Genomic DNA, 15,703 nt, shown 5'->3' with positions numbered 1-15,703 from the left:
AATCACAACATATAATTTCTCCACTATCCTAACATACAACTTCACCACTAACTTACATACACATTTGGCAAACTTTAGGACCACAATTCATCAAACATCTTCATGAATTCCAGCATCCTTCAAGGAGTTAACAAGCTGCCAAATTTGTAAACCTCCCATAATTGCTTTCAAGCTCAATTCTCCACTTGGTCCAACATCACATATACATGAAGTTAACTTACCAAAATTTTAAATCACATTAGTCAACATTAATTCTCCACAATGCATGTAAGAATCTTTCATTTAGTATACAATTTCATGGCTGTCCATTTAAGCAATCACGCATAAAATTTCAAACTCAACATAAATTTCCAACTCAAGTGCTTAACTTTAACATACACCAAGAATTAACCTACTAAAACTTTTATTCACTTTAATCAACATCAATACCCATAAATTTCATGTGAAAATAATTCAAACTCTTTAATTACCATGGCTGCCTAAACTAATACATAATCATAACTCACCAAAAACTCAAAATTTCTTTATCAATTTCTTTATCTCAAGCTTCCCATAAACTTTACTTAAGAAAGAACACAATTTAAACACTTACCTATTGTTGGGGCTTGTTAAATTTTCACCAAAATCCCTTGAATTTAGTATCTATTTCTTCCTTATGTTGTGGGGATAAAATTTAGTGAAGTGACTTTGGTGTTTGGAGTTGGAAATGTTGGAGATTAGGAAGCTTCATCAATTCGGCCATGGAGGATTTCAAAGAGCTTCATTTCGGCATGGATAAGGAGGAAGGTTGAAGATGAAGTATAATGGTTGTACATCTGCCCACTTAATTTTTTATTAATCCCATAGTGCTCCACTCACCAATATTTAATTATACTATATGTTTTAAAGTGTTAATTACTCAATTTATACCCCATTTTTGCTATTTACATTAGGTACCACTATTTTAATTTTTCTTGACATTTTCCAAGTGTAATATTATTTATTTTTAATGGACATTTAGGTTAAAAGACAACTCGGGGTGTCAAATGACCACAATGCCCCTGTTCGGGTTGCATTCCCGATTTTTCGGTAACACCGGGTTTTGTCCATTTTTCGATTTCTCACTTTTCTCTGTACTAATTATTTAATTTTTATTTAATATTTCTAATGGTATTTATACTTCAATAGGGGTCTATTTAAGTCCTAAAAATATTTTCTAGGGTTCCCCGCAGTCCAGGGCTAGTCAACGGTCCACGCCGCAACTTCCCAGTGCGGTCACCCATCGCTAAGGTTCTCGGCTCGCTTAACTTGGTTACATTTCTTTACTATTATTTTTTCCTTTATTTTTCTTGTATTTTCTTTTCTTGTATTCATTATTTTATGTCTCCTCACACATATTGAAGTGTAGTTCTAGGCATCCGAGCTGTTCGGACAACACTGGTCACCGGAATAGTAGAACGCACTACTGAACATAGGGGTGTTACAATTCTCCCCCACTTAAAATAAATTTCGTCTCGAAATTTTACCCGACATTAGTCTCTGAACAGCTGTGAGTGTTGTCTCCTCATATCCGCTTCACGTTCCCAAGTAGCTTCCTGGCCTGAATGATGGTTCCACAGCACTTTAACCAGGTGTATCTGTTTGTTCCTCAGCTGCTTCACCTCATATGCCAGAATTTCTATGGGTTCTTCCTCATATGAGAGGTCTGGATTTACCTCAATTTCTTCAACTGATAGTACATGAGATGGGTCTGATCTGTACCTCCTTAACATGGACACATGGAAGACATTGTGTATCCTTGCTAACTCTGGAGGTAATGCCAACCAATATGCCAAAGGACCCACTCTTTCCAAAACTTCATATGGTCTAATGAAACGAGGACTCAGTTTTCCCTTTCTGCCAAATCTCACAATCCTCTTCCAAGGAGAAACTTTGAGGAATACTTTATCACCCACTGCATATTCAATATCTCTTCTCTTCAGATCAACATAGGACTTCTGACGGTCTGATGCAGCCTTGAGTCTATCTCTAATCAATCTGATCTTTTCCTCTGTCTGTTGAACAATTTCTGGCCCAATCATCTTCCTTTCACCTACTTCATCCCAACATAAGGGAGTTTTGCACTTTCTGCCATACAAAGCTTCATATGGAGGCATCCCAATGCTTGATTGGTAGCTGTTGTTATAAGCAAACTCAATCAAAGGCATGTGTGTATCCCAACTACCTTCAAACTCAATCACACAAGCCCGTAGCATATCCTCCAATATCTGAATTACCCTTTCAGATTGGCCATCTGTCTGTGGGTGGAATGCTGTGCTGAAGTTCAATCTAGTTCATAGGGCTCTCTGAAGACTACCCCAGAATCTAGAAGTGAACCTAGGATCTCTGTCAGACACAATTGATACTGGCACTCCATGCAGTTTTACAATCTCATATATGTACAATTTGGCCAATCTTTCCAGGCTATAGTCCATCCGAACTGGCAAAAAGTGAGCAGACTTGGTCAATCTGTCAACTATAACCCATACTGCATCATGACTATTCTGTGTCCTTGGAAGTCCCGTAATAAAATCCATAGTTATTCGTTCCCATTTCCACTATGGTACTGATAAAGGATGTAACAAACCAGCTGGAACTTGATGTTCTGCCTTTACTTGCTGACAAGTTAGGCACTTGGAAACAAATTCAGCTATATCTCTCTTCATACCCATCCACCAGTAATGCTCTTTCAGCCCTCTGTACATTTTAGTTCCACCAGGGTGCATAGCAAAAGGAGACTCATGTGCTTCCTTCATAATGATCTGTCTCAATTCAGCATCATTAGGAATGCACATTCTGCCCTGATGTAGCAATAAACCATCATCTTTCATAGAAAATTCAGGTTTCTTGCCCTGCTGGACTTCTTTCAGTAGCTTCTGATATTTATCATCACTCTGAGCAGCCATTCTGATCTGATCAATCAACATTGGTTGTATATGCCATGCAACTACTGTCTATCCCTCATCATCAATCTCTAAACTGGTATGTTGTGCTTTCAATTCATATATCATGGACAAAGGAGAAACTCTGAGACTTGCCATAGTCTTGCGACTTAAGGCGTCAGCCACTACATTTGCTTTCCCTGGCTGATAGTCTATTAAGCAATCATAGTCTTTAATCAGTTCTAACCATCTCCTCTGCCTCAACTTCAATTCCTTCTAAGTGCCTAAGCACTTCAAGCTCTTGTGATCTGTGTAAATGTAACATTTCTCCCCATACAAATAGTGTCTCCAGATCTTCAGAGCAAAAACAATAGCTGCTAGCTCCAAATCATGTGTTGGGTAGTTCCTCTCATGCGGTTTCAGCTAGCGTGATGCATAAGCAATGACATTCCAATCTTGCATCACATGATTTATTTAATGGTATTTATACTTCAATAGGGGTCTATTTAAGTCCTAAAAATATTTTCTAGGGTTCCCCGCGGTCCAGGGCTAGTCAACGGTCCACGCCGTATCTTCCCAGTGCGGTCACCCATCGCTAGGGTTCTCGGCTCGCTTAACTTGGTTACATTTCTTTGCTATTATTTTTTTTCTTTGTTTTTCTTGTATTTTCTTTTCTTGTATTTCATTATTTTATGTCTCCTCAAACATATTGAAGTGTAGTTCTAGGCATCCGAGCTGTCCGGACAACATTGGTCACCGAAACAGTAGAACGCACTACTGAACATAGAGGTGTTACATCTTGCATTAGTTAAGTTGATCCCATTGAGCCAGTAATTATGCAATTAATTTTGATGTCCTCAGGTACATCCAATATTGGCCACCAAACCATTTACATATTTACAACATCTCATGCTTAACAATTATTCTTAAAAAAATCTCTTAAATTAATTACATCTTATGCAAGTATTTAAAATTTCTTAAAATAATTGCCTCAATGGAGGGCCATGTTATAATTACTTTAATTATAGCATTTCTAACTTAATCACTTATTTGGAAGATTTTATGGTCATCCCAATTACTGTTAAGGTCTCACTTTACATATTATCCATTTAGCATGCATATATCATATACTTGCATACATTCACATACATCTCATACATTCATGGATAAATAGTTAATATGGTATGATCATGGACTTTTTAAGGGATTCAATTATGAGCCACCAAGAATTGAATCAGGGCATTTCTAGGTGCATTTCATTCATTCATTTTACAAGAGTTCCTGAAGGAGTACATAATCAACACTTAATCTTGAATTCCTCCCACTAGTCCCACCAATGCTCTTGACCTCCTTGATCTTCTTGCAATCCAATTACATAGTAATCTTTGGCATACCAAGGCGAATTTACAAGAACTAAATAAATGAAATTACAACCCAAAAATTATTACAACCTTAATAATACATGCCCAAAATAAATAAATTAATTTACAATCCCAAAGAAACATAAAAGAAATAAATCCAATCACATTGGTCTTTTATAGTCCATGATCATCCATCATGCATATCACTATTTAACAATTAAATAAAACATACATACTTAAATTAAATTGAATATCTCATATTCAACTTAAAAATCCATATTTGAATATGATTCAAATAAATATAAAAATTCAGATTTGAATCACATTCAAACAACTTTAAAAATTCAGATTTGAATCACATTCAAACAATTTTTAAAATTCAGATCTGAATCAAAATTTAATTGTGTGATAAAAAATCCTAATTAAACACTTTAATTAGTCATGGGCCTAATTATGGGCCTTTGAATCCAAGCCCACAAACAAGCCCAAAGCCATGCGCATGGTTGGGTGCACCAAACCATGCGCATCAATGGAGTTCACCTCCATGCCGCCACCTTGACCTTGCAAACAGCAATGAATTAATCATCTCATGATCAAATCACACAATTAAATCATATAATTAACAATCTAAATGGCAAATATAGTGGCTCTGATACCAATTGAAGGAGCGGAAGCGTGAAAAACACAAGTTTAGATCATTGAAATTCAAAATTTTTTATCTAGGGTCACATGCATCATGCAAGATTTATTTTTATCTATTTGATTTTAATGATAAACAGCATATTAAAACTCTTTTAATATATTTTTGGATCTACATTTGTCATTTAAGATTTTAGAATTAATCTGATAATTTTAAGAACCCTAGATTAGATTAAGAATAAGTGCGCTAACCTCTTGATGCACTGCAGTGTGTTTGACACTTTTGGGATGAGTCTTTAGGACACTAGATGTTGTCCCTCTAGCTTGTCCACACCAACATCACCTATGGCAGCCCTTAAATAGCGTCTAAAGCTTTTTCTATGAATTAGAAAATCAAGTTTTGTCTTTTAAGAGATTACAGATGTAAACAGGACACTAGAAACAATTTCTAGTTTTTTTAATTCAAGAGATTGTTTGCTAATCTTTTTGAATTGATGAGAGAAGAAGAAGAAGAGAAGGGAATGGCAGCCAAGGGTGGCGGCACCAAAGAGACAATGAGCAGCTTGTTTAATTTGTTCTCACATCCTTACACTTATATAGCTAGGTCACCACTTAAAACCCTTACCACATGTCACCTTCAGATTGGCTCTAGGTTTAATATACCCAATCACATTGTGCCAAGTGTCAAACCTATATTTAATCTTAATTTTAATTATCTTACATGATTAAAAGACATTTGGCAAGCTTATGTGTAGTGCCATGTGTCACCATCTCATGTTGCCACATGTCACCCTGTGAAATGACCAAAATATCCCTGTGTCTTAATTTTGAGTTCTCAACCCAAAATAATTATTCCTCTTCTTCTAATTAATTTATATCAAATATTAATTAATTAATTAATCTCTAATAGTTAATTTCTCATTAATTAAATTCATATTTAAACACTTTAAATATAAATTTAACTTATACTATGCATCCAATAACCTAGATTTAGTTTCAAGCCATGCTAGGGACTTTGCAATCTAATTGCAAACCAAACCTATTTAATTAATCAATTAAACTCTTTAATTAATTAATTAAATCATATTTAATTTGGTGATTACTTGTGTATGTGTGTGACTTACTAGGCTCATCACTAATTAGCAATGAGACATGATATCAACTCTTAATATCATCAGAACTCTTTCTTACCATAAATGATTTCTCTAAATCATTTTATACACCTCATAGACCATAGTTAATACCTAGCATAGCATGCTATGGCCACCCAATTAGTAATAAGGTTTACCTTAAATGAACTTATAATCATATGTTACCATGCACTAGAATCTCTCTATTACAAAATCACAACTCAAGCTGGAGTCATGGTTTATGTTAAACCCCATTTGCTATGAATATTATGTTCTCTTTTAATTCCAGTTCTTAATTAAAAGATTTTTCTCATCAAAAACTATTTTCTGATTAAATCTATCTGTCCTGGCCAGGAGCTTAAAACATCAAGAACAATTAAATGAACATAGGATTTTATCCCTATTTACTAAGAGGAACAAATTCCATCTTGATCAACACTTACCAACATATATAACTAGTAGGAGCCAACACATGCCCATATACCCATACATAGTGTAAGTATGAAAGCAGTATCAAACTCAAACCACCTATATACAAGATAACTGTGCTATCTCAGGTCTAAAGATTATATGCACTGATATGATTTATGATAATGCATTGACAAGAGTAAACTCCATGTGCTTGTCATACATGTCACTGGTTCGACCTACTTATCATGTATAAGTGCCTATCATGTTTGTTATATGGCATGAGACTCACCATTCCATCTTATTTACATCTCATATAAATAACTTGGGAACAAACATGATTACAATATTTCTGGATAAGTCATGTCCTTATTGTGAAGTATCCTCGATTGTGAACCTATTTATGATACTTTGTGCTAGAAATACTGTCACTGATATTCTTACAACTTAAGAATAATATTTCTAACAAAATATCAATGGACCTTTTCTATTACACATAAATATATTATGTAAATAGAAAAGTGAAAATGCCTTTTATTAATAAAATATATACAAGATACATACTAAATGATATGCTCTAGGGCATACTACTAACAATTTGGGGGATTTTATGGGGAATTTTAGGGTTTATGAAGCTTGGTTTTAAGCTTCAATGGTGGAGTTTAGAGAGAGATGAGAGAGGGAGTGAGGATGGCAAGGTTTGGGTAAGGAAGATGACATTTTTTTTTCTTTTAATTTTTGTATATTTATCTTGCTTTTTGATCTAGTAAAAAATTAGAGCAATTAAAATTTATTTTTGACATCATGTATGATGTCACCAATGTGAGGTCATAAATCATTTTCTTTTCTTTTTCTTTTTTCTTTAATCTTTCCATTCTTCTTTAATTTAATTCTATATTCTGAAATTTTCATTTCTTCAATTTTATTGGATAGTTAGGTTAGGAGTCACCTCTAGGGGTGAATTGACCAATTTGCCCTTCACCGATTTGATCCAGTTTGCAAATAATTCAGTATTTCTTCCGGATCCCTGACCTAATTATTTGACCTACTTATCAACTCTTTTCAGTGATTTTCTCTTTTCCATTAGCTTTGCCATAGTCCTTAGGACTGCGGTGTCACAATTTCCCATTCAAAATTAGGATTAGAGCTGACCTCGCTGTCATTTCCCGGTAAGGTCACCCATCGCTATGACCCCCGGCTCATTTAACCTTTTATGCTTTGTTTTTTTTTTTTTTTTATTTCTACTTGACCTTTTGGTAATTACTATTTATTCTTGTTCAGGGCTTTTCTAAGTGACTTAAACTTAGTTCTAATTTTCTTAATTGTCTGGACCAACACCGGTCACCGGAATAGTGAAATATACCAGGCTATGCATATAGGGGTGTTATAAAGTTTAATGCCGAGTTTTCAAATTTATTATGCCAAGTGCCTTAGTTTTCACAAAAGCTTTTTTTTTTTTTTTTTTGGTTAAATTGAGACTTGATGACAAATGCAAGGCCAAATTAGCCTTTTATTCAAATAATATTAGAGCCCTATTCGGCAACCGTTTTTAAGGTAGCATTTAGTGTTTTAACCATAGTCAAAACACTATCTCTCTTATTTATATTGTTCAGTGACATAGTATTTATAGTATATTTATAGTAGTGTTTGAGGTTGAGGAGTAGTTCATAAAAAATTACCCCTCCTAGCTTTTAGAGGTTGAGAGAGCATTTTGACCAGTATCAACAAGATGATACCACTATTTTTACATTTAACAGCTAATCCAACAGCTATTTTTACTGAACACTTCTGCTTTAAATCACTATAGAAATAGCTAACTATTAACAACTACTATCTATCAACTAACAATTAGTAAAATAGCTAACAATTATTAAAATAGCTAACAGCTACTAGAATACTTAATATTGCCTAATAAGGCCTAGGTCATGTTTGGTCAGCACAATCAAAATTATAATGTAATCGTGATTATATTGCATATTTGATTACGTTATTTGGTAACAAAAAAAAATTGATGTAATGAAATGACAATTACATAATATAATCAATTATACTTAAAGTAACGTAATGATCATTATATATAAAAATGGATGTAATTGTGGTTACTTGTTTTTATTTTTTTTTATTTATTGTCAACACTACCACTATTACCACTACCCGACCACCACTGCTACCACTATCACTATCAAGCCATCACTACTACTACTACCACAATCCCTACCCTGTCACCATATCACCACTACCACCATTTAACCACCGCTATCACCACTTAGCCACTACCACTGATACACTTGTATTATATAGGTATTTTAAGGTACATTTTACTGTATTTCATAAGTATTTAGTTAGTCAATTGCATGATTTCTTATTAATTTCATTGGTTTTTAGATTTTTTAGTTATTCTGGCTTAATTCCGTAATTTCTATATTTTATCAGGTGAATTTATGCAATTCCAAGGCCTAGAACAAATTTGAGCAAGTTGGGAAGTCAAAAAGAGCAAAATCTGCACCGTGGAGATTTACATAGGCCATGCATTGGGTGCAATGGCTTGTGTAACAGTCTGCCAGAAAGATTGTTGAAAGGAGCAAGTACACGGACCGTGTAAAAGGACCCGTTTAAAGGTCCCTGGCCTATGTAACTTTTTGTCAACCTAGTTTCAAAGGCATTTAAAGAGCTCTAGAAGATTACACACCCTGCCCCGTGTAATGAAGCACGGGCCATGTAAAATGCCCGAACTCAGACTCTAAATTGACTCCAACTCTAATTCACTCGACTTGGACAGACTTCAAAGGCCTCTAGGACTTTAAATTGATAGTTTTTATGCCATATATAAATACAGAAAGTTAGGAACTAGCAAGGATCACATTCTTTATATTTTTACTTAGTTTTTCATCAACTTGGAGATATTTGCACAAGATTCAAAGGAGAGATTTATAGCCAATGTTCCAAAAGTTTAAAGCTGCAAAGTCTTCTACCTTAGTTTCTTTGTTTTATTTCTTCAAATATTTTGTTATTATTACTTTAATTTAATATTGACTGTTAAACTCACCAGGAGTGAATAGTTTTCTTAATTTAGAATTAGGGATATAGCACTTTTAATTCTATTATGGATTTATATCAATTTTATTTAATAAATTTGGAATCTTGTTATTTAATTCAATTTCTTATGATCTTAATGTATGCTTTGAGTAGAGCTCCACTTAGTTATGATTCTTGATATTAATTGAAGGACTGAAAGGTGAAGATTAATATTAAAAAATTAAGATATTGAACTTAGGGTTTTTGACCTAGAGATAGGCTGAAATTCTATGAGGAGGGCATAATTAATCAAAGAGCTTAAAGGATCTTAATTAAGATTGATCGCCATGAATGTAGGGTTTAGGTCGATTGAGATACACCTTGAGTGCCTTGAGAGAGGACTTAAGATAGTTTAGGATTAATTTCCTTCAAAGTAACAACCTTCCAATTTATTGAATGAATGAGATTAGATCTATAATAGGTTAAAGTGTGAATCCCTAATTCTAGAATTGCTTTCATTAATTGCTTTCTTTAGTCAAATCTGCTTTGCTTACCTTTACTTTATTGGTTTTAGTTATTTTAGTTTTAAAATTTCTTATCATCACATTCGATAGTCTATATAGTTAAAATTGCTATTTAGTTAGTATTCACCTAGTTTCTCATGGCAATGATACTCTACTCATCATTTTATTACTTGTTAATGATCCTTGCACTTATGGCATTTTGCACAACAACCACCTCTACCACCACTATCTCATTTTGCACCGCTATGACTCGACTACTAATCACTACAACTATTACTACTTTGATACACTTGTATCATATAGGTATTTTAAGGCACTATTACATTATATTTCAAAGCATTAGGTAGTTAATTGTATGCATTTCACTTAATTTCATTGGTTTTTGTTAATTGTGTCAATCTCTGCTTAATTTCATATATATATATATATATATATATATCTTTTCAGGTGTTTTAGGAAAGAGCCAAGGCATGAAAGTCGAGTAAACAAGATTGAAAAGCAAGAAAAGCAAGAGGGACTACTGCATAACTTTTCACGGGTCGTGTAAGGACAAAGCCTGACCCGTGTAACCCCCTAGATAAGAGAAACTGAAGAAGACATCGAGAAGCCATAGTGCACGAGTGTGTACAAGACCTCGTGTACCTCACAAACCCCTATGTAATCTTCTGGAAGCTAAAACCTAGAGAGCCAAGGGAGGATAACAGTACACAAGTCGTGCTAATAGCTCCATGTAAACTCTCTATCCCCGTGTAACTTGCTGCCTTCTTATGAACGAAGCCCTAAATTGGTCCAGAGACTTACACGACCCAAGGCCGTGTGGTTTCATACGGGCCATGTACTTTATAGCAGATAGACTTCTGATAGAACTCTAACTCCATTCCACATGTTCCGAACAGACTTCTAAAGCTCTTGGAACTCTAAAATATGACTTTGAGGTACCTAATATAAATACTAGGCTGAAATAGGTAAACAAGCTTTTAGTTTAAGCTAGAGTTAATTTTAGTTTACAAACCCTAGTTAAAGCAAGTTGAAGGGAATCTGCATCAGTATCAAGGAGAAAGACTCTCAACTGAAGTTTCAAAAGTTTAAGGCAGTAGAATCTTTGTTCTAGGTTCTTTTGTTATATTTCTTCCAATTTGTCTTATGTTCTTTTACTTTAATTTCAATATGTTTGTTAAACTCACCATAATAGAGTAGTTTATTTAATTCTAGAATTAAGAGAGTAGCCCTCTTAATGTCTGTTATGGATATATACTGAGTTTATTTAATGGATTTGAGTTTTGTTCTTTGATTCAATATTCTGTATTCTTAATGCATGCTATGTGTTGGTACCCATTTAGTTATGACACAAGATACTAGTTGAAGAACTGAAAAGTGAAGATTAGTATTGAAATCAGGATTTTGAACCTAGAAAATCCAACGTAGAGATAAGCTGACATCTTTTGTGGAATCTCATAATTAATCAAAGAGCTTAAAGGATTTTAATTAAGATTGATCGCCATAAAAGTAGGGTTTAGGCTAATTAAGATACACCTTAGGTACCTTGAGAGAGGACCTAGGATATCTTAGGATTAATTTCCATCAAAGTCACAATTCTCAATCTATTAAATAGGTGAAGTAAAGTCCATAATAGGGTTAAACTGTGAAATCTTAATTTTGGAAGTTTAGTCTATTGATTTCTAAATTTAAATTTAAAGCTTTGTTTTCTTTTAATTCTCAACATTAGTAGTTTAGAATTAATCTCTCAACGTATTCGGTACTTTAAATAGTCAAAATTGCTATCTACCTTGATACTTACGCCTATAAATTTCTCATGGGAATGATATTTTACTCATTGCTATACTATTTGTTTGCGATTCATGTACTTGCGGGGTTGTAAACTAGCTAACATACTTCTTATTAGCACTATCAATAAATTAAATATTAAAATCAAAGTTATCATTACATTATACTATTTATATTAATATTTTTATTTTGCAACCAAACATACATTACATTAAAAACTTTGATTGTATTATATAACTGATTATATTGCATTACATTATAATCTACCAAAAGGTATAAGCGCATTGTAGTTTAGTGACAAATCTAATCAAATTTAGCATGACTTTTGCCTATGGGTTCTTTAGAATCAACTCTTAGTCAAAGAGGCCAAAGGGTGTAGATAGACCAAAATATTGAATTTTTCACTTCAAATCTTGACTTGTAGAAAAGTTCTCAAAATGAAAATTTTAAGTATTTTTGGCTTGATAAAGTATATCTAAATCGGTTAGGTAAAAAATGAAATATTTTTAAAATTTCCTATTGATACAATTTCTTTTTTTTATTATTTCTTTGATGATTATTAGTGGTACAACAAAATAATTAATTTAATAAAATTTTAATTAATAATAAATGGAAAGAAATATAAATTAATAAATAATTTTTTTAATAATTTTAATAAAATTTCATTAAAAATAAAATAGTTTTGTTAATAGGTAATCATCAATTTATTATACTATAAAAAATGAGTGTGTGAGAGAGAAAGACAACAGAGAAGGTAAGTTGTAAATTTTTTGATAACCTAAAGCCATGGTATATTAGATTTGAGAGATTTTTTCTAAAATAAAATTAAAATCAATTAATTTTATTGAAACAAATAAAAATTAAGTAACTAAAATGAAACAAACTTCATAATTGACAAAAAAAAAAGATTAACAACCGACCGAATCGGTTGCTAATCCATTAAAATTAGTTGCTAATTAATTTAGCAATCAATTCAATCGGTTGCAATAAGACTGGTTGCAAATAGCAACTGACAACCAAATCGGTTATAAATAGTAGCCAACAATCAAATTGGTTGCTAATTAATTAAATTTAAAAAAAATAAACTTTTGATAAAAAAACTATCGGTTGCTACTTTAGCAACCGAAATTGGTTACTAATAGTAACAAAAACATAATCAATTGTAAAAAATTTAATGTCTTTAATTTTATAATTTTGCAACTATTTTGTAAATCGATTACTATTTGCAACTAATTTAGCAACCGAAAAGTCAGCTGCTAATAAAAAATAAAAAAATTAAATTTTTAAATAACAAATAAAAAATTCAAATAAATAAACTTTTCAAAAATTACTAAAATAATAAATTATTAATGAAAAATTAGTTCTAAAAAATTATTATAAAAAATTACTAACAATAACTATAATAAAAAATATTAACAAAAAATTAAATATAACAAGATATTTATAAGAAAAATTACTAAAAATTAATACTACAAATAATTTACTTAAAAAAATTTGTAACAAAAATTTTTATTCTATGCCAAAGAAAAATAAGTTCAATAAAAAAGATGATAAAGAAAATAAATGAGAAAAAAATGATGATGAAGAAGAAAATATACAAGAAAGAAAAAGATGAAGAAGAAAATAGATGAGAAAAAAATAATGAAGAAAAATAGATGAGAAATAAAAAGATAGTGAAGAAAATATGTTAAAAAGAGAAGAGTATGAATAAAATATATGAAAAAGAAAAACATGATAAAGAAAATGAGAGCAAAGAGAAGATAGAGAGAGAAAAAAAAAAAGCAATAGTTTATATAAGCATATTAGCAACCGATTGTCAGTTGCTGATTTCTTTTAAAACTTGGGTAGGAATTTTTGGGGGGGAAAATTTTGCAATCAATTCACAATCGGTTATAAAATCGGTTGCTAATAGCAACTGATTTCAATTGGCTACAAAAATTAATTGTTATTAGCAATCGATTTACAAATCAGTTGCAAATCAAAATTTAAAAACAAAAGTTTTTTTTGGGAAAAAATCGATTTCAAAAATCGATTGCTGTCAGTAACCGATTCGTAAATCGGTTGCAAATCAAAATAAAAAACAAAAAAATGGGTAGGAATTTTTCAGGGAAAAAAATCAGTTGCTAATGGCAATCAATTTTAATCAGTTTTTAAAGTCAGTTGCTATTAGTAACTGAGTCGCAAATCAGTTGCAAATTAAAAAAAAGAAAACAAAAAAATTGAGCCAAAATATTTAGGAGAAAAAAATTGATTGCTAATAGCAATCAATTTTAATCAATTTTAAAATTCGGTTGCTATTTTGAAAATCGGCTACAAATAAAACAAGAAACAAAAAATTGGATTGGAAGTTGTTGGGAGAAAAAGTTAACAACCGATTTACAATTTGTTGCTAAAAATCAGTTATTTGCAACCGATCAACTAATTTTAGCAATCAATTGTAAATCGGTTGCTATTAGCAATCGATTTTTTCAACTATTGCAAATCGATTACTAACTTTGAAGCCAATTAAAATGATTATTTAATTTAGGAACCGATTTCTTAAATTGGTTATTATTGACAACTGATTTTAAAATCGGTTGCTATTAGAAATAAATTTTAGCAATTGATTTTTTAATCAGTTGCTAATAGTAATTAATTTTAAAATCAATTGGTAATCGTATATTTAAGATTTTTTTCATTATTGATTAGTAAATAATTTAGTAACTAATTACAAATTGATCACTAATAGTAACCGATTTTGGCAACCAATTATAAATCAATTATTAATAATAACCGATTTAGCAACTAATTCTTGAATCGATTGCTAAATTTTTAAAAATTAACTATTTTAGTAAAAGAAAAACTAAATTAATAGCAGCCCATCTCAATTGGTTGTAATAATTGCTTGCAAAATTTATTATTATTATTATTATTATTATTTTGTAGTGTGAATGATGATGGATTAAAATTACCGATAAACAATTTGAATTGATCCATGGCGAAGACAGCCTAGCGTTGTTACAAACTTTAGTCAAAATTTACTATGACTTTTACCTCTTAGAGTTGTAGACTGAGTTGTCCATTTTGGGAAAAGAGTGCAGATGGGATGAAAAAGAATTGAGACATTATCTCTAGAATTGGGCTATGCAAAATTGAAACGAATATGAAATAATAAAAAAAAAAATTAAAATAGAAAATTATATGGATCAAACTGAACTGATTATATACGAGAATTGAATCAAAAAAATTTGAATCAATGTTTGCGAGTCATTTTCAATGCAGAAACAGAATCATGAAACTTAATGCAAAATTTCAATTCCCTCGAATCCTTAATCGTAATATGCAAACAACTCATGAAGACATGACTTAACAATTTCAAGTTCTTAGCATAGAATCAAGCAAAGCCTATTACAACATCAATCCATTAGCAATAAAACAATTAACATTCTATCCTCAAATCCACAAGCCAATATAGAATTAAACACACAGAATCAACCCATGGGAAATAATACAATATAAAAAATAGAGTAAAAACTAAAAAATTAAAGCTAAACATTACCCATTACAAAGAAGCAGTCAAGATGGCAATAAGTTGGGTACTTTCGAGTACCCACAACTTGACGGACTCCTGTTAGGACAAGTTTGGATTTGAAAAATAATAACCATACCAAATTTGAGTTTTATGTATAAAGTATTTTTTATTTGAACTCGTTCATATAAATAATTAATTAAATATAAAAAATATATATATTCTTAAAATAATATTTATAAAATTTTATATATTATATTTTGAAAAAATAAAATTTAAATATTTCATAGAATCTTAAAGTTTGAAATATACTATGTTAATTAAATTATATATTTTATGTAGATTATTAATTAAAAAATATAAAATTAAATGGGTTTGGGTAATTTATGATAAATTTTTAATCGGGTTTGGAACGAATTCGGATATTGAGATT

Source organism: Hevea brasiliensis, chromosome 13, assembly GCF_030052815.1.
Source record: "Hevea brasiliensis isolate MT/VB/25A 57/8 chromosome 13, ASM3005281v1, whole genome shotgun sequence".
Lineage (NCBI taxonomy): Eukaryota > Viridiplantae > Streptophyta > Magnoliopsida > Malpighiales > Euphorbiaceae > Hevea > Hevea brasiliensis.
The sequence above is the reverse complement of the archived record's forward strand: the minus strand, read 5'-3'. Positions refer to the sequence as shown.